We start from the raw sequence: 24,664 nt of genomic DNA, 5'->3' as shown, positions 1-24,664 counted from the left end.
TGGGCCAGTCTTCTGAGACTTCATATACTGGTGGCTCTGAATGTTTGAGTGTATGTCACAAATGAGGTGATCAGCCTATATAAACCATTTCCCAAGGCAACGCTTTTTTGCTCAGCCATTCCCATTAAGATGCTACCTTCCATGAAGATAAACAAAACAAAGTCTATTTGTTTTCTTTAGTATTGTGAGGTTTTCCTCTCTCCTACCTTCTTTCTTTTGCCTTTTTGGCTAATTTCTTACAACTCTCTTTCTGTCTACATGGTGTACAGATTAAAGGCCAGGATTATCAGGAAGACGCTGGGAAGTAAAGTATGGAGCTGCTGGTGGGAAGACAAAACACATGGGGCAATGGGCAGGGGAGAAGACTTGAGGCTGTGGTGCTTCATCTGGGCCAACAAAGAGGGTGCCTATGAAGAGAGCAGGCCAAGTCATGGCCCAGCTACCCTGCAGGGCCAGGGTTTCTGTGTGGGAGCCCTTTCCCATTCTTTGTCCCCTGTCCATCCCATTGTCTCCATTCTTCTGCTTTCTTTCATTGCTCAAAGTCTAAAGTTGTGCTTTATGTAAATGTTCTTCTTAATGTCTTCCAGTGTTTTTCATGGGAAAAGTGCTATCCTTTATAAAACTACAAGTAAATAGAGGATGGAAAGAAATTTCTGCACCAAGAAGCCCTCTGTGAATTGATATCAGCATGGGAGAGTTTGGCAGACCTTGGGGTGTGGGGAATCAACGGTTTTTGTTTAATTTGGTTTTATGTATATTAATGGGAGCAAAGTTTCTATCATGAGGAAATGAAAATTAGGCTCAAGAAGCCTACTTTTCCCTAACAGGCTGGGTCATTCTCTCTTCTGGCTATAATGAAGGGGTCAGTTGAGTCTAACCATTGCCTGATGCTGACCAGATCTGTGGCCCAGGGCAGGCCACTCACCTTCTCTGAATCTGACATGAGAAGAAATGCCTCTATCACTCTTGGGAGAATTCAATGAGGTAATGCTGCTGGAAGTGTTTTGTAACATGCTAAACAAATGGAGGCAGTGTCTTTCCCTGGCATTGGAAGGTCAGGAATAAAAGTGTCAGGCAAACCATGAGAATGTTAACTTGAGAATGTTGCCTAGAGTGTAAGCATATTGACTCTGCTACCTAGATCTGTGTCGGGCCTCACTGATTACCTTAAGGGCATTTGTTGTGAGAGGTTACTTTACCCTCAAGTGAGTTATGTTCTGTCTCTTTATAGGTTATTGTTACCTGGGTGTCAATAAAAGACGTGGGGCCCAGGGTAGGACATTTGATGGGATCAGGAAGCTGAAAGTTCTCAGGAGGAGTGAAGTGGTACAATCAAGAATAATATGTCAGGACTTTCATTTTGAAGAGGCAGAAAGATGAGCTTGGAGAGAATGGTGGGAGTTGGAGAGAAAAGAATGGGAGGGTGAGGAGGATGTGAAGGCAGAATTTGGATGTTAGGAAGGAAGGAGAGCAATGAAGTAGTCCTGTTATCAGTCTTAGTCCTAAACTTATCCCTCTGTGTGTGTGTCTGTCTCCAAGGTCTGTTTACTTCTCTGTGGACAGAAAGTCCAAAATTTGGACTGTAGCCCTAAGCCTGGTGTAAGCCCTTGTCCTACATTGCCCACTGGGCTGGTATTTTCATTCATATCCCTGAGTATGTCTGGACTCTTAGGTTGGCCTTATGCCTTGAGTGGCTTCTAGTTCCTTCCTGGGGCCTGAGCCCTGCCATGATGCCAGCCTGCTTACCTTAACCTGCTCCCTTTCTAGGCCTAAGTATGTTCTCTAAACTTCTACCTCAGCCTAGTATAGGAGCACTTGCATGAGTCTGGGATCAAAAGATATGTGTTTGAATACTGATCCTCTCATATACTAGCTGGGTGATTATCCTTTCTGAGCCTCTGTTTTCCTATCTTTAAAATGAGGATAATATGTGTGTTTTTAACATTTGCAGGCTAATTCATGTAAAGAACCTAATAGCCTTGACACATACTATGTGGTCAATAAATGGTCAATATTATAGTTATTCCACATAGAGAAGCCTTTGAGAGCCAGGATGCTCCTACCTGCCTGACAGGAGGCCAGAGACTCCTCCATTGACTGGATCTGAAATTTTCATATCAGTCTTCACTTTGTAATAGTGCTATAGATTCTCTAATTTATGCTCTGGTATGCCTAAAACTCTATTCATGGAATGCCTAAAACTGAGTCCATCCTCTTGTCCCAAGGAGTGGTCTAGAGCAGACAGTTCCACTTTTAGATATACTTTTCTAAGAAAATGTGTGAGTACTAATCAAAGATTACTTATATTTATCAAAGCAAACACTTCAAAAAATAAAAACCTAAGGGAAAAAATGCTCAGATGCTAACTTGCAGTTTATACTTACCCACGCTTGCCCTTACTCAGGTTTTGTCCTGAGTCTACCCGAGCAGGTGTGGCCGAAATTCTGACATCTACAGAAATCAATCCCTGTGGGAAACTGGCGGTTCATCTTTCTAAACTTAACTTCACCTTCCTCTCCTTGGAGTGCCCTCAGAAACATAGTAGTTGGTTCCTAGGTCAATTCAACTTAGAAGAATAAACTTCATTATTTTAAACTTCATCAGGTTCTAGAAGTCTGGCTGGTGTTTACTACTTAGTAATTTAATACACCAACATTTTCACCAGTGTTTATTAAAAGGTTCATTAGGCTTTTAAATAATAATAACTTTTATAATAGGACACGATGAATGAATTAAAATCTATCAATCATATTTTAAATTCACATTATCCTTCATTCAACATTTAAGAAATATTTGCTGAATACCTACCGCATGCCAGACCCATGGTGCTGAGGATTCAAAACAATAAAAATCTCTTCCCTTGTGGAGATTCTCTTCTATCGTAATAATTAGTACAATTAGAAAGGTCTTATTGGAAGATAATTGTTCAAGACACACATTAAATGGAAAAGAGGGATGGCAGTTTCAGGCAGTCATAATTGTGGTGGTCTCACCAAGAACAGTTGAGCCATGTGGAACTCTGAGAGAAGAGCACTCTTGGCAAGGTGAGCAGCAGGTGAGAAAGGCCTTGAGGCCAGAGCATGCCCACTTTATTCCAGGAATAGAAGGAAGCCATAGCGACTATAGTGGCCTGAGTAAGGAGAAAGCAGTAGCTGAGGTCATGCTGTGGCAGAGAGATTGTGAAGGGCCTGGGAGGCCATATAGGGATGTGGGCTTCTACTCTGGTAGAGATGGGTTTTGAGAAAAGAAGAGGAGTGACATGAGCTGACTTGCCTTTAAACTGGGTCCCTCTGACTGTCTTGTTAGGAATAGACTGTAGTGGGGCAGAAGCAGGGAGCCCTGCAATAATAGAGGTGAGAGATGTAGGTGGTTTGGGTTAGTGTGGTAGAAGTGGTGATGTCAAATTCTGGCTCTTGCATGAAGGTAAGATCAACCAGACTTGCTGATGGATTAGATGTAGGGACTGAGTAAAGAGTCAAGAATGTCTCCTAGATTTTGGCTTGAGCAACCAAGAAGTTATTGAGCAGAAATGAGTGAGGGTGAAATAGGTTTGCAGAAGATTAGGCATTCACCTTAAAATGTTAAGTTTAAGATGCATATAAGATACCAAGTGGAGATGTTAAGTAGGCAGTAGAATCTAGGAGTCTGGAGTCCACTATAGAAAAAGAAGGAGCTGTGAGTTTATGAAAGATGTGTAAAGCCACAATGTTAGGTTAAATCATCCAGGTAGTGGACGGAGAAAGGATGAAGGAGAGATAGGGGAGATGAGCAGTAAATCAAGGAGATGGGGAAAGGGTGGCCAGTGGAACAAATAAGGAGAGAATGGTATTCTTCAATAAGAAAAGAAAGGAGGAGGGAGGGGTGAAAATAATGGTCAAATAGATCTGACATCTAAATAAAGCGAGGCCCAAGAATTGTTATTTTAAAGATTTTGTTTATTTGACAGAGATCACAAGTAGGCAGAGAGGCAGGCAGAGAGGCAGGCAGAGAGAGAGGAGGAAGCAAGCTCCCCACGGAGCAGAGAGCCCAATGTGGGACTCGATCCCAGGGCCTTGGGATCATGACATGAGCCGAAGGCAGGGGCTTTAACCCACTGAGCCACCCAGGCGCCCCAGGGGCCTGATATTTTGATCAAACAAATAGATCAAGGGTCAATTGGTGGCATTATGTGGGCAAAGTCCAAAGTCCATTTAAGAAAGGAAAGAATTGGAGAGAGGGAATACAGATAGACTTTTAAAGGAACTTTATAGTAAAGTTCTCCTATAGAGAAATGGAATGGAAGGAAGCATCTTGAAAGACTGGAAAAGAATAGCCTTTTAGGCTGATGGTAAAGATTCCATGGAGAAGAAAACTTAATGGTATAGTGGTGGAAGAGCTTTCTGGGTGGACATGGAATCTAGTGTCCAAGGTTGGGGGTTGGCCTCTCATAGAAGCCTAAACACCTCATCTGTAGCAAGAGGAGGGAAGGCAGAACTTGGGAGCATGGATGGGAAAGTATGATGGTGGGAGCTTGAGGAAGCTTATGGTTGCTTCTGTTTTTTTAGTGAGTAGGGATTAAGATCAGCTGAGAGTGAAGATAACAGGCACAGGGGCTGGGGATTTGAGAAATAAGATCAGAATAGATCTTCTATTGAGGAATAGAAGATCACACTTGACTATAGACTAGGGAGACATAATCTGCTTCCCCTGACACCCACTTGAGGTTTATGATCATGAATAAGTAAGACTATCTTTCGTTGTTCTATGTTTGTATTCAGCTATTTCCAACTGCATAGGTAGAAGTGCAGAGTAAGTGGAAAGCTAAATTTAACCGGGGTAAACTTGGGTTAAGGTTTTGACAAGTGTGATGAAGATGGGCAATGGGATTGAGGAAGCATGTCAAGGAATGATTAAAAAAAAACAAAAACATAATTGGTTATGGACTTGAAACTGGGTAAGAAAGAAGGTGAAATAAGGACACGAAGGAGGCCAGAGACAACAAAAGGGTGGCATGATCAGTGCCTTGTTGATCTTGGGGACATCAGTGGTTTTTGGCAAGATACGAGAGGAAATGAGCTGGGGAGAGGGGAGGTGGTGGTCAGAGAGTTGGATGCTTCAAATCTAGATGATAGGTATGTTGCAGGTTTGGGGAAGGGCAAGCCTGGAGGTATGACCCTTGGCAACAGTGGCTGAGATAGGAAGATGGACCATATCATAGGAGGGAAAGAGTTTCAGAAACTGAAAAAGGAAGACTCATCAATGTGAATATCAAGACCTTACCGAGATACCACTAGCACCAGTTAGAATGGCCAAAATTAACAAGACAATAAACAACATGTGTTGGAGAGGATGTAGAGAAAGGGAACCCTCTTACACTGTTGGTGGGAATGCAAGCTGGTGCAGCCACTTTGGAAAACAGTGTGGAGATTCCTTAAGAAATTAAATATAGAGCTACCCTATGACCCTGCAATTGCATTATTGGGTATTTATCCCAAAGATACAAATGTAGTGAAAAGAAGGGCCATCTGTACCCCAATGTTCATAGCAGCAATGGCCACAGTTGCCAAACTGTTGAAAGAACTAAGATGCCCTTCATTGGGCAAATGGATAAGGAAGATGTGGTCCATATATACTATGGAGTATTAGGCCTCCATCAGAAAGGATGAATACCCAACTTTTGCATCAACATGGACAGGACTGGAAGAGATTATACTAAGTGAAATAAGTCAAGCAGGGAGAGTCAATTATCATATGCTTTCACTTACTTGTGGAGCATAAGGAATAACACGGAGGACATGGGAAGATGGAGAGGAGAAGGGAGTTGGGGGATATTGGAGGGGGAGATGAACCATGAGAGACTGTGGACTCTGAGAAACAAATTGAGGGTTTCAGAGGGAAGAGGGGTGAGAGGTTGGGTGAGCCTAGTGGTGGGTATTATGGAGGGCATGTATTGCATGGAGCACTGGGTGTGATGCATAAACAATGAATTCTGAAACACTGAAAAGAAATTAAAAAAAAAGTTGCTAAGAATTTAAATAATTCCCCACATCTAGGTTAAAGATATTGAAAGCATTCATTTAAGACACATTATTATCTTCCTCAGCATGCACAAATCTTATGTTGCTCACTATGGCATTTCACTATGGGCATATGAAATCATGAAATCAACATTAGCACAGACCCTTGTGAATGTTAGGTTGCTCTCTTCTGCATTTCCCTAAGCAATCTTTATGTTCCTCTAGGCTAGCAGTTAGATTGCAATCATTCTTTTACATATCAGTTTTTCTAACCCAACCATAAGTGCTTTAAGAACAAGGATGATATTAGTTGTCATAGTAGCCTCAGGCTGGCATAGTGGCTCAATGGGTATACAATAGGTATTTATTATATGTAGCATAGGACAGTTAATAACATGAATTCTGAAGTCTGACATGACTGAGTTCTAATCCCAGTTGCCTCTTGTTAGCCACATACACATGGAAGAGACACTTAAGCCCATTTCTTCTTCTGTGAAATGGGGGCAACAGTAGCATCCTCTTATAGGGATGTGGTAAAGAGTCAATCAATGAGGCTTTGCATGTAAAGGGCTCGTCGAGTCCCGGTGCACAGAATACGCTTTGTGAACTTTCATTACCGTTGCATGAAGGCAATAAAACTTCATGTTTGACTGGGTTATTTCCAGAGCGGCACACTTCCACATCAGCCAGCCTGAGCTACGTCTTTCACAGAAAACAGGTATTGGCAGCAAGCAGGCTGACTGGTGTCCAGTGATCCGATAACAAGCCCAGTGAGAAATGATGAAGGAATAATTCTGGTTTTTGTTTTGTTTTGTTTTGTTTTGTTTACAAGTAGAGCAGACTTCATGATCTCTTGGCAAAGGTGTGCATCTCTCCATACATATAGCCCAGGAAATGCAGTGGCTCTGTTTCCATAGCCACTCAATGAACTGAGCAATACTGTGTGTCCTGCTTCTGTGTTGTCAGTGATCGTTATTTTATCACATGTTGACTAAACTACAGTGCACACATATGAGAAATGTTCATATGTCAGCATAGAAACAACTGTTTTACAAAGGCACACTCAAAGAAACATTCCTGTACCCTTTGTTTTCAGGAAAACAAGGACAGACCCAGAGCAAGGTGAATGGGCTAAAATGTATGTTTTCTCATGCCACGGTAGCCTTTTTTCTGCTCCATATTAAGCTTCCCATCCTTTTGATGGACCAGAAAGCTATGCTGTGGATCATCAATTTCACCTTCTGTCTGTGTTCTGTTCTCTCTCCCTAAGCTCAGATCTTGTGGCTCTGAGACACTGGGAGCTGAGATAATGAGCCTAGACTGCTCATTTTCTCTGTCTAGCAGATGGGAGCACCTGTCATGTGTGGGCAGACCGCCTCTCTAGAGGTTGGGCAGTGGTGGTGTATTTGGACCCTCTCTCTTTCTAAATGCCACAAGGTTGCAATTCAGGGAGAGTCCAAACATCTTATGTCAAACTTCAGAGCAACTGAAAAGTGTCTCTTCTTATCTCTGAAGTTAGAATTTTAGTAGATTTATCCTGAATTGGAAACTTGAATTCTAAAAAAGTTTTCATTCAGTGGGCGTAGAAGTTTTGGGGGGGGGGACAATATGGGTGCTTTTACATACTCTCTAGATCTCTTTAGATCTCTCCAGGTTCAAGACAACATCAACTAAACATTCTGTTTTTTTGTATTCTGTGCATTTATGGTATGTGAGAGAGGGATGTGGCATGGAGATGACTTTCAGGAGGCCATTCTTTTAATGCAAGCATGAGATTGAGTCTGAAACAGCTTTCTATCCCAGAGGTGATTCCGTTGTCACCTGTTATTTGCTTCTGTGTATAGTTCTTCCAGGAGAAGGAATCTATTCCTTTGTGTACATCTTTAGGCAGAACAACATCTGAAGGGTGAGTCAAAAGACCTAGATTTTAGCCACAGAGCAGTTACCCAATGAATGGGTGACTTTGAGAAAATTACATTACCTCCTCAAGCCTCAATTCCTTCTTAGCAGGATTAGTGAATCAGCTGCCTTACAGTAGAAGCAATACAGCAGAGTGGTTATACTTTTTGGCTAGGAGTCCGATAACCTGGTTCAAATCTTGTATTCAGAACTCAAGAACCACATGACTTTGATTCTTAATTTTCTCACCTGTAAAATGGGGATAATAGTTGTATCTAGTTTTTAAGGATTGAGCCTTTCCATTATGCAGCCTTCCCATGAGTCAATCAGTGGGCCATGATCTTTAGGTAGGTTTATTCAGCTAAATTTAAATGTACCCAACATCAACATATAAAGCCCTTAGACACCGGCTTGTAGCATTCAGTTGTTACTTATTGTTATACCTCCAAGGTGGCTTCCACCTTAAAATTCTCTTTTCTTTAACATCCCTTGCTTCTTTAGTCCCCACTCCCTTTATCTAACGGGTAGAGTCCAGAGATGCTGCTAGACTTTGTATAATGCACAGGACACACATTTTCCCCATTGACAAAGAATTACCCTGCCCTTGAGGGTTGTTGGAGCAGGAAGGAGTTTAAAGGCTGCTTTGAGGATCTCTTGAAGAAGCATTTTCTTTTTCTTTGCCAACTAGGCATGTATTGACAGCGGTGATGCTTCTGGCTCTTTGTGAGTGGAGATGGAGTAATACCCATTTTATGCCATTAACTTTCCAGTGGGAAAGCTCAAAATGTCTAGAAGAATCAGCAAAAATCTACTCTGGCCACCGTCAGGTAAGACTCTAGGCTGTATCCACTTGTGCTCTCTTGCCCTTATCTCTATGGATTGTTGCCTCTTTATTCCCCACTTGGGAGATGGCCCCTCTACCGTACACCCCCTCATCTTTCACACCCATAAAATTCCTACTCATCCTTAAAGGAGGGAAGGACTTACAAGTGATTTTTTTTTCCCATGATGGTTTTCTAAATCCTCCAAGTGTTTTCCTTTGTCCCTCTGACTCCCAGAGCCCAGTGATTTACTTCTCACGATCCATCTCCTATCCTGCCCGGTATTACAAGTGTTGCTGTTCCTGCTAGTCATATGTCTCTTACATGTTAAGTCCCTCAAAGACAAGAATTTCTTCTAATTTTTTGAATTGTATAGAATTTAGCACACTGTGTTGTACATAGCAAGGGCTTAGCCAATAGTCATTGAATTACAGTATCGTCCTCATGACTAAGTTCCACTCCCACTGGTCACTGCAGGTGCCCGTGACATCCCCCAGCCTGCACAGGATTCCCGCTTTGTTCCTCGTTAGTACTCTCACAACCTCCACACTTACCCCTCCTTTCCTCCTCTCCTCAGTGGTGTGCAAGCTATTTTAGGCATGTGGCACAAAGCGGCAGCTGCTATTTATAAAGTAGGAAGTGGTCTGTAGTCCCCTGTGGGTCAGGTGTCCATCCATCTTCATTTATATTTGAAAGAGGTATTTCCTACAAGCTCTTGGGATTTCCTTTTTTTCCTATCATACCACCTACCCTACTCACTACTGCAATCATTGAGGATTTTAATTTTATTTTTGCCTTGGCTCTAATTTTCCATTTGATTTGGATTTCTTCCCAGTTCCTTCTCTCTTCTCATAAAAAAGCAGAGGCAAGAGAAAGAAAAACCCCACTAAGCTACAGAAATGTCTTTTTATGAATTGGATCTTAAGATGAGAACTTCATTACTAAAGGAAAAAGGAACCTCTGCTCCTGTGATGTGGTAATGGAAATATGGTGTTTTATAAAGTCTTAAGCATTTCTTTTTTTATCGCCGTAATATATAAACCATCTAATGTTCTAATCTCTTGCATTGACATCTGGAAGACATGGTAATAGTAGCTTTATTTTTAGCACTGATGAATTGAATTAAATTTGGTTCAGTTCATAAGTATGCAGCATTCACACACATGTGCTGGAATTGTGATTCAGACATACACATTGGAGCAATACTATGGATTGCACAGATTTATAACTTCAGGACCTTGTGAGTAGTAGGATTCACTATTTCAGGTCTTTAAAGAACTTCTGAACCCAACAGCCTGACAATTCTCCTTCCCTACCCCCATCTAACCTTTCTTTTCCCGTGGTTATAATTTTAAAGGTAATCACATGTTTTTTTTTTCCTTAAAAAACATGTCAGTTCTCCACTCCATACAGCATGGGGTCCAGAACTCCTTAGTGTGGCAGAAAGGGTCTTATACTCCACTCCTATATATCTCTTTACCTTCTCTCCCACTCCTGTATTCAATACACATTTTATTCTAGCCAAGGCAAGCTGCTGTCCTTTCTTTGAAGACACTGTGGACCCTTCTGTGCCTTTGACCTTCTCAACAACAGCTTTCCATTTCCTGGAAGGCTCTGCTTGTCCCCACACTCCCATCTCCTCTTGATATGCCCTTATTCTTCCTTCTACGAGGTGATAAATGTGAAAAGGACTGGCAGAAGGCTGAGTTCGAGCAAGGACTTAGTAAGTAAATGTTCAGTGAATGAATAGACAACAGAGTTGGTAACTTCAAAGGAAGATCTGTGTCTTATGAATGGGTTATGTTCTGGATATTTAGAAGTCAGTTTAAGTCTGCATGACTGATCCATGTATAATATTGTCTTTATTTGAAATTACACACCCTTTCCTTCCTTAAAAGCTCTCAGTGGCAAAAGAGGACCTTCTTTCTTAATAATTTTCGCAGTAATTGTTGCCCTGGAGCCTCCTGCTCTATCAGCCAGGGGGGAGCAGCAATCCTAGGGGAGCAGGAAAGGAATGGAAGTTTGGGCAGGAAGGTTGATATTCTGGAGTGGGGTTTTGGGGGCCCAAGTCCTAGGATAGTACAGGTTCTGATAGAGGTTTATATTAATTTGCTATAGCTCTCATAACAAAGTACCACAGACTGGGCTTAAACAACAGAAATTAATTTTCTCAGATTTTGAGGATAAAAGTCAGAAATCAAGATGCCAGCAGGGTTCGTTTCTTCTGAGGCTTCTCTCCTTGGCTTGTATATGGCTGTCTTCTCCCTGTGTCTTCACATGGTCTTCCCTCTGTGTGTATCGGTGTGTTAATTTCCTCTTATTATAAGGGTACCTATCAACTTGAATTAAGGCCCACCCTAATGGCCTATTTTAACTTAATTACCTCATTAATTATCCTGTCTCCAAATGCCATCACATTCTGAAGTACTAGAGGTTATAACTTCAGCCTATGAATTTTGGGGAGGATGTAATTCAGCCCCTGAGAGGATGGTAATGGGGTCATCAGTGACTCCTCAGAGGAACCCTTATGGGGCAGGGATGATGCCCTGCCTTGGCATTCTTCACACTGCCTTCATTGTCGTGGGGCATTCAGTACAGGTTTTGGAGGTGAGTTCTGGCTTCCACTTAGAGTGAAATCAGATTCCATTTATGTCCCTCCAATACATACAGGAGCTTTTTCTCTCAACCTCTTTTTCATGTATGAATTTTATTAACATTTTGCTGAACTTCTCATTTTTTTTAAACTTCTCATTTAAATTATCATTGAAAATACCGTGATCCATGATCAAGGGGCACCTGGGTGGCTTAGTTTGCTAAGTGTCTGCATTTGGCTTAGGCCATGATCCCAAGGTTCTGAGATAGATCTCTGCATCAGGCTCCTAGCTCAGTGGAGAGCCTGCTTCTCCTTCTCCCTCTGCTTCTCCCTCTGCTTGCTTGCTTTCTCTATCAAATAAATAAATAAGTAAAAGTCTTAAAAACAAAACATGATCAAGGATTGAGTCCTTCCTATGTGCAGCCTTCCTGTGACTTGAACAGTGAACCATGATTTTCAGGTAGGTTTCTTTAGCTAATTTAAAGTCCACCTAACTAGATTGCCACATTTCTCCACAAGGATATTTTGTTTACATGTTTATTTCACTAAGGAGCTTTGTGAAATTTTTATTGATGGTTTTTGCCACCTGATTCTTAAAATAAAATTTAAAAAAAGACACGAGGTGGCTCTTAATGTAGCATAGTACGTCTCGAGCTTCATCTTCACTTCTCCCTTTCATGACCTTGTTGCAGATGCCAGTAATGTTGATCTGATCTGTATGACTTGTTCTCAGTGAACCATACTGGTGCCTAGTAATTACTGTTCTCTCGTGTCTGCAAATCACGTTTTTAAGTAAGCTTTCTGGAACACTGACCTCTACTTCTCTGGTCTGCAGTTCCCCAAAGACACATGAACATTTACATTGAGTAGAGGAAGGAGGACTAAAGTGTAGAGATCTACACAGCTGCTCCATGGGCCATTAGGATTAGCTGGAGTCATACCTGAAAGGCTTAATGGGAAATACTGTCCTAGGACAACCATTCTATAATACTTGTACTGATGGAAAGACGCTAAGAAAAGCTCAGATCCGAGACAGATGACTTGCATGGTCTCCATCTCTCCATTATTCTCTTGACATTAGATTACATATTTCTTTATACATTGATGTATGATCTCACTCTAGGAGACAAACTCCCTGAGGGCAAGAACTTTGCATTTTGTTTGATGTTCTGTTGCTACCAATTAGATACATTTCTGATATTAAGCAAGTCACTTAGATACTGTGAAGCTAAAATTGGTCCTATGTCTAATAAGAATACCAATATTCTACCTAACCTCAAGGTCATTGAGAACATCTTAATGAGATGTAAAGGTAATTTATAAACTATAAAGTAGCTTGTAAAGATAAGCAGCTATAAGGTATGTGGTTTTGAATGACAAGAAACAAGATAAGGAGATACTATATAATAAAGAGCTTTACTGTCACATAAGGAGTTTAGACTTGATGAAGTACAAATCAGACCTTTAAAGGAATCTGTTCATTTGCTGGGTTGCCAACTCACAATTTAGCTTTAAAAAAAAAAAAAGTGTTGAATTTGATTAGAAATATCGAAAATAAAACCACTATAGCTATATTTGAAGGCATAAATTGTTGACTTTGTGGGTGACACATGAACCTCACTTCCCTTGTTAAAAAATTCCTTTCAAGGGTAGGCTTTTCCCCTTAGATGAATCCTTCTTACAAGAAATGCCCTTTGGCAAAACCTGAAAGGTGGCTGAGAATTCCTTGAAGGAATTTGTTTAAATAATCACATGATAAGATCCCTCTTAAACTTCTCTGTAAGCAAACAAATGCCACAAAGCAGAATGAATTTTATACCTTTTGGGAGTCCATTAATTTACTTTCTGTGGCATTAAGTAATGAACACTGTTATAGCAAGGTCACAGCTCCATTTTATATCAAATAGCTATCCGTTCTCATATATGATACATGAAGCACATTTCTTGCTCAGGGAAAAATGTTTTATTAAAATCATTTCCTTTGTTCTTTTGTATAGACTGTCCTTTGTAACAATAAAGATTGTCTGCATGACATATCTCTTTAGGACAGCCATTGTATAATTATACTAATAGAGCTTAATCTAATGCTACATTAATTTTCTTCCATTATTTTCTCCAAGAAGGAAGCCACTATTGTTTACATGACAATGCAATTTCTTTCTTTTTGTTTTCTTTTAATTGTGGGAGATTTATATTAGGGGCAGTAGAGGAAAAAAAAATCCCAGGGTATGGCAAGGCCTTTCTCAATCCTCTGGGCACAAAGGATCCCTGAGAGTTGAGCAAATAGACCAATCTTTATATCCTACCTCCCTGCCCCCACTACCCATTATTCTATTATTCAGCCATTTTTTAAAAAGATTTTATTTATTTATTTGACAGAGAGAGACACAGCAAGAGAGGAAACAAGCAGGGGGAGTGAGAGAGGGAGAAGCCAAGCAGGGATCCCCACTTGGAGCTTGACGCAGGGCTCAATCCCAGGACCCTGGGATCATGCCCGAGCACCTGAGCTGAAGGCAGACATTTAAGGACTGAGCCACCCAGGCGCCCCTATTCAGCCATTCTTGATGAAAGGGGAAAACATCCTGTAGGAAATGGGAGTATATTGCCAGGTGGTTTCACGTTGGAACCATCCTGTCTATCACTTGGACTTGGATTTTTACAGCATTTCACCCAGACTAGTGCAAAAGCCTCTCAATTGGTCTCCCTACCTGTCTCTGTTCTTCTAATCCACCTTCCCTCTGTGGCCTGAGAGATCTTCCTAAAATGTCAATTGGATCATGTTACCTCTTCTCTACCCTCACTAAAGTACCCTGACTCCTTCGTGTGGTATATAAAGCTCTCCATCCCGTCTCCAGAGTGGCTTTCCAATGTTGACCCTCTTCCCCATCACTAGCATTTCCAGATGCCCGTAGTGTAAATGCTCTTCCACTTCAAAAGTCCTGTATGATACCACGTGAAGTATAGTGTTATTATTTTTATGGATTGAAGACACCTAAATTGTCTTCAATCCATAAAAATACACTTTAGGGGTCAACTAGGTCCCTAGAGAGCAATTATGTAACGTCCAGTCTTATAATATGAATGATTTTAAAAATGAAAAATAATGTCTTTAATTTGTGTTCTGCTAACCTTCTAATGAGGTCCATGGTAGCTCTAAGTCAAAAAGGAATCATTTGGAGAAGAGATTAGCAGTGTCCTCCCTGTATCAGGAGGTGGCAGTTTAAGAATTAAAAGAGAAACTGACACCACATAGAAAATACTAAGGAAGTTCTCTTGAAGGCAAGTGTGGTAGAGTAGTTAAGACCTGAATGGAACCTGAATTCACGATGTCTTATTTTACACCTGGAACACTCATTTATGTGCTGGGTAAGATAGCTTATCATTGATGACTCTCAAGGAATCTTGCCTCTTATATGCAAATCCTTGAGTTCTTGCCCACATTCACCCTAAATTTGGGACATTAGTAATGTGACACAAGCAATTTTGATGAGTACCTCTTCACTGGGGCTTTCCCTTTGTTGCTTCTCACTCAGAACACTTTTGCCACTAAGTGAAGGTATCTGGGCTAGCCTCCTTGAAGGTGAGCGAACACACAGATTCCTGCTATCCCAACCCCTCCAGGTATGAAAGTGAGCTCAATCAGCACTACAGGGAGCATAGATGAACCATCCTAGCTAAAGAGCCTAAATTGCTGACCAAAAAAATTGGCAACAAATGATTGTTTCTTAAATCATTATGTTTTGGGGTAGCGTACGTAGCAGTAGCTACTGATACACTGGAAAGTCAAGTTACATAACTTCTCTTAGACTCATTTTGTCATTTCTAAATGGGGTAATTTTAGTAACTTAGGGTTGTTGTGTGGATCAAATGAGAGGTTCCAGTCAGAGATCTTAGCATAATAAGTGATTAATAAATATTAGTTGTTATGACTATATTATATATCAGTAACTATTATAGCAATTAAACTATTAAAATTTTATTTCACTGAAGTTTGGGGTGAAATACAATGTTTTCATATTTCTTATTTGATGCAATTTCTGAGATATGACCTACTTTTCATAGGTGAACAAATAGAAAATAAATGACACACATGACAAGCAAGTGCTTTCCAAGTTTGGCCTCTCTTCATTATGTAACAAATGATAAATCTCTGGTTTCACTTTTTGAGTAAAATGCCACAGCAAAGGTATAATACTTTATAATATAAATTTTGTGTATGGTTGTCATCCTTGGGTATCTTTTATAGCTCTCCATAATCTACTTCAGTGTTTATTTCATTTTTTATCTTTTATTTTATGTGTTTCTGAGTTACCTCAAATTCCTTTTAAAAGTTTTGAAGAGGGGGCACCTGGATGGCACCATCAGTTGAGCGTCAGACTCTTGGTTTCTGCTCAGGATTGTGGAACTAAGCCCTGCCTGGGTTCCATTTCAGTGCAGAGTCTGCTTAAGTTTCTCTCTCCCTCTGTCCCTATCCCCTGTGCATTCTCTCTCTCTCTCTCAAAAATAAGTAAATCTTTAAAGAAATTTTGAAGAGGAATTAAAGAATATAAAAATACTATCTGAGTAATGATATAGTCCTTTGAAGAATTTATAACATTAGATAAAATTGAGTAAAGGGCAGTAGGTGAAAGAAATAGTTTAGCAAAAGGTATTCTATTTTTAAAACTATCTAGGAGAGTAGAAATTTATTTCTATGACTATGCAGTACTTTTAATCCTTTAGAATAAAAACCTATGCTTATCATGATAAAAAATATTTATTCAAATTCAGAGTTAATGCTTCTGAAATATTCTGTGTTACTTTGTTCATACCATTTCTGAGATGAATATCAACAATAGATTTTTTAAAAATTTCTGGCTAAATCTAGTGCCATCTGGTATCATCTTGGTTTATATATCTGAACTTCTGTTTCCTCATCTGCACCATAGGATGATAGTGGCCATCTTGCCATGTTGTAAAGATTATTGATGTGTTTTATGCCTGGAACAGAGCTTGGATTATTAGACGTGTTCACTGAATTGAAGATATAGAGAGCAGAGTTTCTCACACTTTAATGCATGCATGAATCACTTGGGGATCATCTGAAAAGTCAGATTTGAGTCAGCATATTTCAAGTGAGATCTGAAATTCTGCTTTTCAGCAACCTCCCTGATGATGCTGGTGCTTACAGTCTATGACCTTACTTTGAGTAGCAAACATAGAAAGCAGGAGTTAGTAAATTATGGCCCACAGACCAAATCCAGCAGTTGCCTGTTTTTATAAATCAAGTTTTACTGGAACACAGCCATGTTCATTTGTCCATGTACTGTTGATGTCTACTTGTACACTATGGTGGCAAAGTTGAGTGGTTACAGCTAAGGCTGTATGGCCCCCTAAGCCTAAAATATTTAGTATCTGGCTCTTTATAGAAAAAGACTGTCAATCCTTAACACAGAGTACTGTAAGTTCCTAACACCTTGAGGACGCAATGTAATGCTGTTGAGGGAGATGGAAGGATCTGTCTGAGGAATTGGGTTATTACAATGGGTCTCACGGGGTCCTCAGATGCTGGGAATAGGTGGGACTTGATTTGTGAGTGTCAGGCCCTGTGTATAAGAAGCAACAGGGCTGGATGACAAATGAGCAAGATTTGGAGCCCTGGTGCTGCCAGTAACTATTTTTGTGACCTTGAGCAAGTCATTTTAACCTCTCTTTGCTTTGGTTTGCTCAACTGTAAAATGAGATTCATAAAACCCATTCATGGGTCCTATTATATATAAAAAGCATTTAACATTTAACCTGTTTTACAGTAGGTAATAACTATATTATGGTCTATGTGTCCTCCTAAATTCTTATGTTGAAACCTAACCCCTAAGTGATAATATTAAGAAGGTAGCTCCTTTGGGAGATGATTAGGAATTAGTGACCTTATAAATGAGGCTCCCTAGCCACTTCTACCATATTGAGAACTCAAAAAGAAGTCTGAACCCTGGAAAAGTATCCTCATCTGATCATGCTATGGCACCTTGAGCTCAGACTTCCAGTTTCTAGAACTGTGAGAAACAACTGTCTATTGTTGATAAGCTACCCAATCTGTGGTATTTTTAATAGCAGCATGAACAGACTAAGACACATTGTCCCTATAGCACTGGCCAGGAAGAGAGTCTTACCCAGTGCAAGAGACTGGCTACCAGAATTTCAAAGCTTTTGTGATGCTCGGAGTAAAGTGGGTAGCTGTTTCTGGGTTCCACACAGTCTTCTTTGGGAAATGGCCCTGGTGAAAGCTTGGTCCCAGATATTTGGGCTGGTTTTCATGTTAGCGCTCCAGTCCTGGTGGTGATAGTTTAAAACCTAAGATCGAAGTCTTATCACAAGGATTGGGAAACAATGGTGATTTTATTGAGTACTTAACATTGTCAGTTGGTGTTTTTTACTCCCAGTTTTATTGAGAAATAAATGACATACTTCACTGTATAAGTTTAAGACGTGGCACTATGGTTTGATCAACATATTGTGAAATAATTAACACAATAGTGTTTATGCCATTCAGGGTATGTCTGCTGGTAATGTCTTTGGGCAGGTGGATGTGCTATTTAGGCAAGGGAACTGTTCGAGCTCTAAGGATAAGGATGGGGGTTGGGGGTGAAGAACAGTTGGATAGGACTGCTCACTTGGCTCCCTACTCATATGAGGCTATAGCTTCCACAGTTGCCTGTATTCTCTGGTAGGTCTTAATGGATGGTTGGGACTTTAGTAGTAGATGGGGCTATAAATTGGCCTCCTACCTAGCAGGCTGAAACCCAAGGCCTACACGTTTGGGAGCCCAAACGAGGCCAGAGTGGGTACTAAATGTCCTGGTCAGGTGAGGCAATTGGCTTTGCTCTGTAGATGGTGGAACCATGGGGCTCTCTGTTCAAGTGCCACTTTAAACAAAGCTGTTGGATAGGCTATGTGATTTCTCATGTGCTCTGGTTAGGTGCCCTAAAGGCTGTATTCAGCAATAAGCAGGCCTATGACTTAGATTCTCTGCCTGGCCACAGTGGGAGAAGTAGCTCTAAAGCCAGTAAAGCCCTTTGTTGTCTTAACTCTAGTTCCTATACCCCAAGGTCCTTGGCCGAACAGGGTCACTGGCTATGCTCTGCCAACTACTGGCTCTGCTGCCCTTCTCTGGGGTTGAGCACTGCTGGGTTCCAAATCTTCTAGGAGTTGTCACCAGCCCTTCTGGTCAGATGGGGCCAGAAGGTACTAACCACAGCAGGTGGGGCTCTGCCTTAGCTCCCAGGCCCGGGCAGGAAGGGGAGGGACCACTCTGACTACTCTCAGTTTCCCAAACTGGATCTCCAAATGCGGGAGAAAAGAGGGAGGAGATACCCTCAGCCTTGGCTATGAATTAATCCCTCTGCTTATGCCTAACACTGGAATCCTCCACACCCATAACTGGGTTTGCTCTGAGGTGATCAGCTCTGCCCACCCACTTACGGCTTCAGTGTTACTGGGTCACACAGCTTCTAGGAGTTGTTGCCAGTTCTTCTTGTCATATGGGGCTGGAAAATACTCTCTACAACAGGTGAGGCCATGGCTCTGCTCCTTGCCTGGGCATGGGCAAACTGGGTGTAGGGTCAGCAAAACTCCCCATTTGAAGATATGAATTAGGTAGTTCTGTACCTGGTAGGTTCCCCAGTCAGCGTGTCCCCAGCTTGGTTCTTCAAATGGGCACAGCTGCTGGCTGGGATCACTATTTGGGCTCTGCTGGTTTGTATGTGGTCTGCCAAGATCCCTGTACTAGTTGTGGCAAGTCCTTCCCATTGCCCTCAGAGTCTGATTCCCAGTAGTTGAATCTTGCAGATTCCTCTGCAATTCCAGTGGTGCATGATCAAAATAGGGGCTCCCACAAAAAGACCCCAATGCTTGGGAACTGTTAGTTTCCCTGGGTTCTTTTTTTCTCACTAGAAGACCTGGAGGCTCAAGGGAAACATCTCTGGGTGTCATGCTGGCTAGAGGAGGGACCATATGTTCAACGTGTAGCTGCTTCTCGTACTCTTCTAATGCAATCTGTCTTGGTCTTTGTGGTGTGTGTTTGTGTGTGGCAGGGGGGCTTGTTTCAGCCTCACCCTCATGTTCTGGGATTCTCAGAGGTGTCTTGTTCTGTGTTGTTCTAGTTGCTGTTGTTGTGAAGGGGAGGGAAGACAAGAATGACCTATTTTGCCATCTTGGTGCTGTCCCTACATTATTTAATCTTCTCTACAAACTCTGCAGTGAAGATACTATTCTCCTAAGAAAGTAGAAAACTGAAGTAATTAAGTAATTAATCCAAGGTCAACCATGTAGTAAGTGGCAGAGCTGCATGAAGACCCAAACTGTCTGATTCAATATCTCGGCTCTTTCTACTTGGCCATGAAGCTCCCATACTATAAGCTAGAGGGGGAGGCTGCTGCTTGGTAAAGAGATTAGTGCTCAGGGGCTCACACTGGACCTGTCAGAATTCTAGTTAATTGTGGGAACATCGGTTTCAGGCTTCATTCACTGCTCAGAAGGGGTCTGCTAAAAGCACAGTCAACCTGACTAATAAGGTGGGAAATTGTGTGAAGCGTAGAGGGCAGGAGGCATAATCATAACAGTAAGGATAATGATCCTAGCAACAGCTCCATTTATAAAGTACTATGATGGGTCATGTGCTACATACATATATATATGTCTCATTTAAATACAATAACTTGCTATGAATTAGGAGTTACTCATTTAAGAGAAGTTGAGTAGCTTGTTCACAAAGCCTGTGTGGTTTCCATTATGGATCTGAGTGGACAGATAAACTGAGCCACGGAACATAGGGGCTGACCAACTCTGGGGCCACATTTGCTTCTGATATTAGCAAATGGGGTAAGGTTAGGCAAATCATGTATCCCTCTAAGTCTCATTTCTTTACTGTAAACAGAGGGAATTTCACCAAATAATATTTTGTGGGTATCTGAGCGCTAACATTTTAAGGTTCTATGAAATTTACAATAAACTTAACTAATAGTATTTGGAGATATTTGAACTTTTAAGAATTAGAGTTTTCAGGAGCATGGTTAGAGTTTTAACTTTCGGAGCTCATAACATTTATTTAAAAACTAAAGGTGAGGGACCCATGTCTAAATGTGGGTTTGTTCTTCGCAGATGTTTTGTCTGGCTGGCAACTGAGGATTTAGAACATTCTGCCTTGAAATCAAATTGCATAATATTATGCTTCTGTGATTTTCACCTGGCAGTTGTCACATCAGATCTGGCCTCCATTCCGGAAACATGCGCAGAATTCCAGAGTGAGTGCTTCATGCATGAATGAACTTTGCTATTTGAAATGTTAAAACATCCTTCGTCCGTTGCTTTGAAGAACTCCCTTAGCAGGAGGGGCTGGAAGGAAATGTGTGTCTTTTGAATGCCTCTTCACTTCACTTCACTATGGGATTTCTGTGGAGGCCCAAGCTCAGGCATTTGCCTAGAGAAGTGTTTTGGTGTTCATGTAGTCTGGTGGGGTGGGAGCTGTCTGCCTGGCCTGTGATTCCTGTTTACTCGGTACTATGCATACCTGGCAGACTTAGTGAGGATATCCTAATTCAGGAAGATAACATTCTGGATGTATGGTAAACTTCGGTGTTGTTATCTGAGAGGTCCTTTAAGTTTATTGTTTTGGGCGTCATTACGGAGTAATTCACTGTGTGTACTATATGGCATTCTGCAGGGGGCCGGGGGTGAAGTAACAGAAGGAGAAGAGATGGCTTCCTGGGCTTTTTTTTTTTTTTCCCCCCACTGGTTGACATGCATTCCATCTAGACTGGGCGGCAACTAAGCACACATCAAGCAGTCAGTGAAGAGGTTCAGCTTTTCAACTACTGCTAGAGAATGTGACACAGATGCTCAGAACAAAGAGAGAACGACGAAAGAAAAAGATCAGCACAGAGGCTAGAAAAGTGTTCTTGGAGTATTTGAAAAGGTAGGTTTTTTAGGTGGGTGCCTGAGGAAAGGAGAGAAGGCTATAAAGAAGGTAACTTTACCCTGATTCAATCACGGAGGTCTGTTTGTCACTCATGAACGGATGTCTCGACTTAAATTTCTCAGTGAGGAGCAGCCTAGCGCCTACTGGACTGCTGGTAGCATGAGGAAAACTTGTTTCTTAAAGCACATATTGGGAGGTTTGAGAAATGGGCTAGGAAAATGGCATCTCTTTGACAAAATTTTAAATTTTAAATTTTGGGGCCTGTAGTGGCTATCTTTCCTCCTATGCCCTTGTTTTTCTTCCTCTCTTGTTTTCCTTAGTTCTCTTTCCTGGACTCTTTCCATGCATGCTGGGGTTCTAAAGTGCCAGTTGCAAGACGGAAGTAATGATAAAAAGGGGCTGGTCCAAGGTCAAGAACCTGGGAAAGTATGGAGCAAAACGTTAATTATGGAGCCCCAAGTCTTGCTGATGACAGACCACAGTCCTGGCAGCAGAATCCAGTCATCGATGGGAAGCTTGCTAGGTGTTACCTCATTTTAAAATGGACTTCTGCGAAGTAGGGGTAACTATCCCCATTTCACAGGTTAAAAACCCAAGGCTTAGAGAGATGACAGAGCTTGATCAAAGTCACATGGAGCAGTAGGAGTGGCGTTTGTTTCCACGTTGTTCCGCCTCCAAAGTCTAAGCCCTAGGCTGAAAGTGAAAGAGTGGAATCAAAGCCGGAGTGACTGAGAACCTGCCTCTAAAGACAAACCCTTACATTCTACACAGATGCCGAGCAATTAGGTGTGGACTCCATGAGCCCGAACAAATGGAGTCAGAGGCCTGTCCTCTGTGGTGGGGGCTGTTTTGGGGACAACGTAGCAGGAGGGAAAGTGTATAGGCTCTGGAATCAGTAAATGCCTCCTCCATACCCTGGCTCTGTGGTCTTGGGCAGATTGCTTCCACCCTGTGAGCCTTGTTTTTTGAACATTTTGCAGGGATGTAGTGACAGCCAAGACACGGAGGACAGTTAGCAAGCAGAGGGCCAGCACATGGTAGGTGTGAAACTTCACAGGCCCACTTTACATTTGGGTTTCACCAAGTACCTTTTTTTTTTTTTTCCCCCTTCAGCAGAGTCTGCTGCTTGTCTCCTTCACTCCAAGAAGGAATGTTTTAATCGTTTTGATATATGCTATTTAAACTTCACACATGAGACTTAGAATATGGGTGGAGTCGAGTTCAGCGTTCCTTGAGATGGTTGCAAGAACACCCTGTCACCTTTTCTATCAGACCGATTAACACATTCCTGACATATGCTATAATACCATTACTCAAGATGAATTCTCAGGTGATAATTTCCCCTTTATAAGAATATCAGTTCAATGCAGCATTCAACAGCATTCATGCTTATTAACCTACTAAAGAGAACTTGACTGTTCTTAGAGAATCCTTCCTGCGAGTTCCTGGCCTTTATTCCTGCTGGAGTTTAGTTGTCAGAAATAGAGTTTCATTTGCATTTAGTAGACTGCGAAGATCTCTCAGAAGAAATGAAACACAGATCCCCAATTTATAATAACGTAACAAAATTGAGGTCTTCGCTGGCAAATGCTAGGTCATGTTTATATGTGAGCCTGCTTTTATCATGTCTGCATGTCTGGATAGGAGAGCATTGCTGCCGTTTTCCAAAAGGTAACTACATGCCTTTTATGGAGCTCCTTTATTGAGAATGTACCAGTCCCCCTTGGTTTCATTACTGTTCCATCTCCTGTTAAAGGGGCTGACAGCTGCTGGGATGCAGACCTCCTGTTTTCCCTGGGGAGGAAAGTGAATTCTGATGGCAGGTTGTGAAATTCAGGAAGTCTGAGGGGAGCTCTCACGCTTTACAGAAATAACTTTGCCATGTGGGGCTTTGGGGAAAGCCTCAGAGGACCATGGCAGCTGCTTTGGAAGTGTGGCTCCTAGGACTGAGGGCCTGGAGGGGTGTTCTTACCTGGCACCCCTGGAGGACCCTCCTGACCTCTCTGGAAACCCCATTCCTCAGATCAGTAAGCAGCAGTATCGTCCTTGCTTCTGTGGGGCTATCTCACTCCCTGCATTTTCTCTCTGTCTTTTTTTGTGTTTTTCTGAGAATACTCGATAGAAAAGGCCGAAAAAAAGCTCCAGGGGAAATCAACAAGGTTGGGGCTTTACTGCCCTGGTTAGGTGTTTGGTTCTTTCACAGTTACTCTAAAAAGCTTTCCCTTTCCAATTTCTCAGCACTCCATCTGGACTAGGGCTGTGATGTATTCTTCCCCATTCCACTTCCTACGTCATGTGGATGAAACTCAGAGATCTTTCTGCACCAGATCTTTGTCACTTAATTTCTCATCTGCGTCTGAAGCTGCCTTATACCACTTTCAGTCTGGGGTTGGGTATCGTCTTCTTTACACGGTGCTGTCCCGTTTATGGGAGAATTAAAATTAATATTCAAGCATCCATTCTTAGTTTGTCCAAGATTTTCTCTTCCATGGAAGGGGGTAAATATAAAATAGATTACTAACCCCCCTACACCACGACCTAACATTTACTGAACATTATGTTAAGCACATGATAGACTTTATCTGTTTCATTCTTATGACTGCTCTCTGAGATAGAGACCATTATGCTCCCCACGTTGCAAGTGAGAAAACTGAGGTTTAGAGAACCTGAGCAAGATTATATAGCAAAGAAGTGGCAGACCTGAACACTGAACCTGGCAGGTTGAATACAGAGCTACTCTTCTGACAAGGATGCCACAACATCTTTCAATCAGTACAGTAATAAAACCCCACTTTACCTTTTGTGCATTGAAGCAGGTTGCCTCTGTGATCTTTCTCACCAGACTCTCAAAACTGTTAAAGCAACACTGAAAGCAAACAAATGCTTTTGGTCTGCAGCTTAAAGTCCTATATGTAAAAGCCTTTTAGAAAAATTGCCAATTTTGGCTATTTCTCTCTCTCTCTTTGTTTTTTTTTTTTTTTCTTTGTTGTCTTGTTTTTTTTTTTGTTTTTTGTTTTTGTTTTTTGGGGGGCCATTATTTCCTCTTATTTTGGAGGGTTTGCTCTATTGCTCCTTTGAGTTGAATACCCAGATGAAATTTTTGGTTCTCCTTGTTTTGTGATAAATATATTCAAAACAGTATGTTTTCCTATAACTACTATTTTAATGATGCCCTTCATATGTTGACATAAGATGCTTTTACTGCCCCTCAGCTTGAAGTATTTAAGTGTTCATAAATAAAACCAAAAGCTGCTGCTTTGAAGAGACGCAAAGGAGATACTAACCTATGGCAAAACTAATTAAAATAAAAGATGAGAATTCTTGAGGTCTGGAATGAAATAAGAAAACAGACACAATGAAACACACACACAAAAATAGTAAATCATTGCATGCTAGAAAATTT

At 41.4% G+C, this 24,664-nt stretch overlaps 1 protein-coding gene and 1 long non-coding RNA gene across 2 annotated transcripts in view; one reads left to right on the top strand and one right to left on the bottom strand.

The window, feature by feature from the left end:
- Positions 1-8,624, top strand: part of LOC122908709 — a 29,168-nt gene extending 20,544 nt beyond the window's left edge. The window contains exon 3 of the long non-coding RNA XR_006385015.1: positions 8,584-8,624. This is a non-coding gene — a long non-coding RNA (uncharacterized LOC122908709). The remainder of the gene's footprint in view (positions 1-8,583) is intronic.
- The window catches only part of KCNMB2 (potassium calcium-activated channel subfamily M regulatory beta subunit 2), a 239,000-nt gene that overhangs the window by 123,519 nt on the left and 90,817 nt on the right, over positions 1-24,664 (bottom strand). The gene's annotated exons all lie outside the window — the stretch shown is intronic.

The sequence above is a fragment of the Neovison vison genome, chromosome 6 (assembly GCF_020171115.1).
Source record: "Neovison vison isolate M4711 chromosome 6, ASM_NN_V1, whole genome shotgun sequence".
NCBI classification, from domain to species: Eukaryota; Metazoa; Chordata; class Mammalia; order Carnivora; family Mustelidae; genus Neogale; species Neogale vison.
Note: the sequence above shows the minus strand (reverse complement) of the source record. Positions and strands in the feature narration are given on the sequence as shown.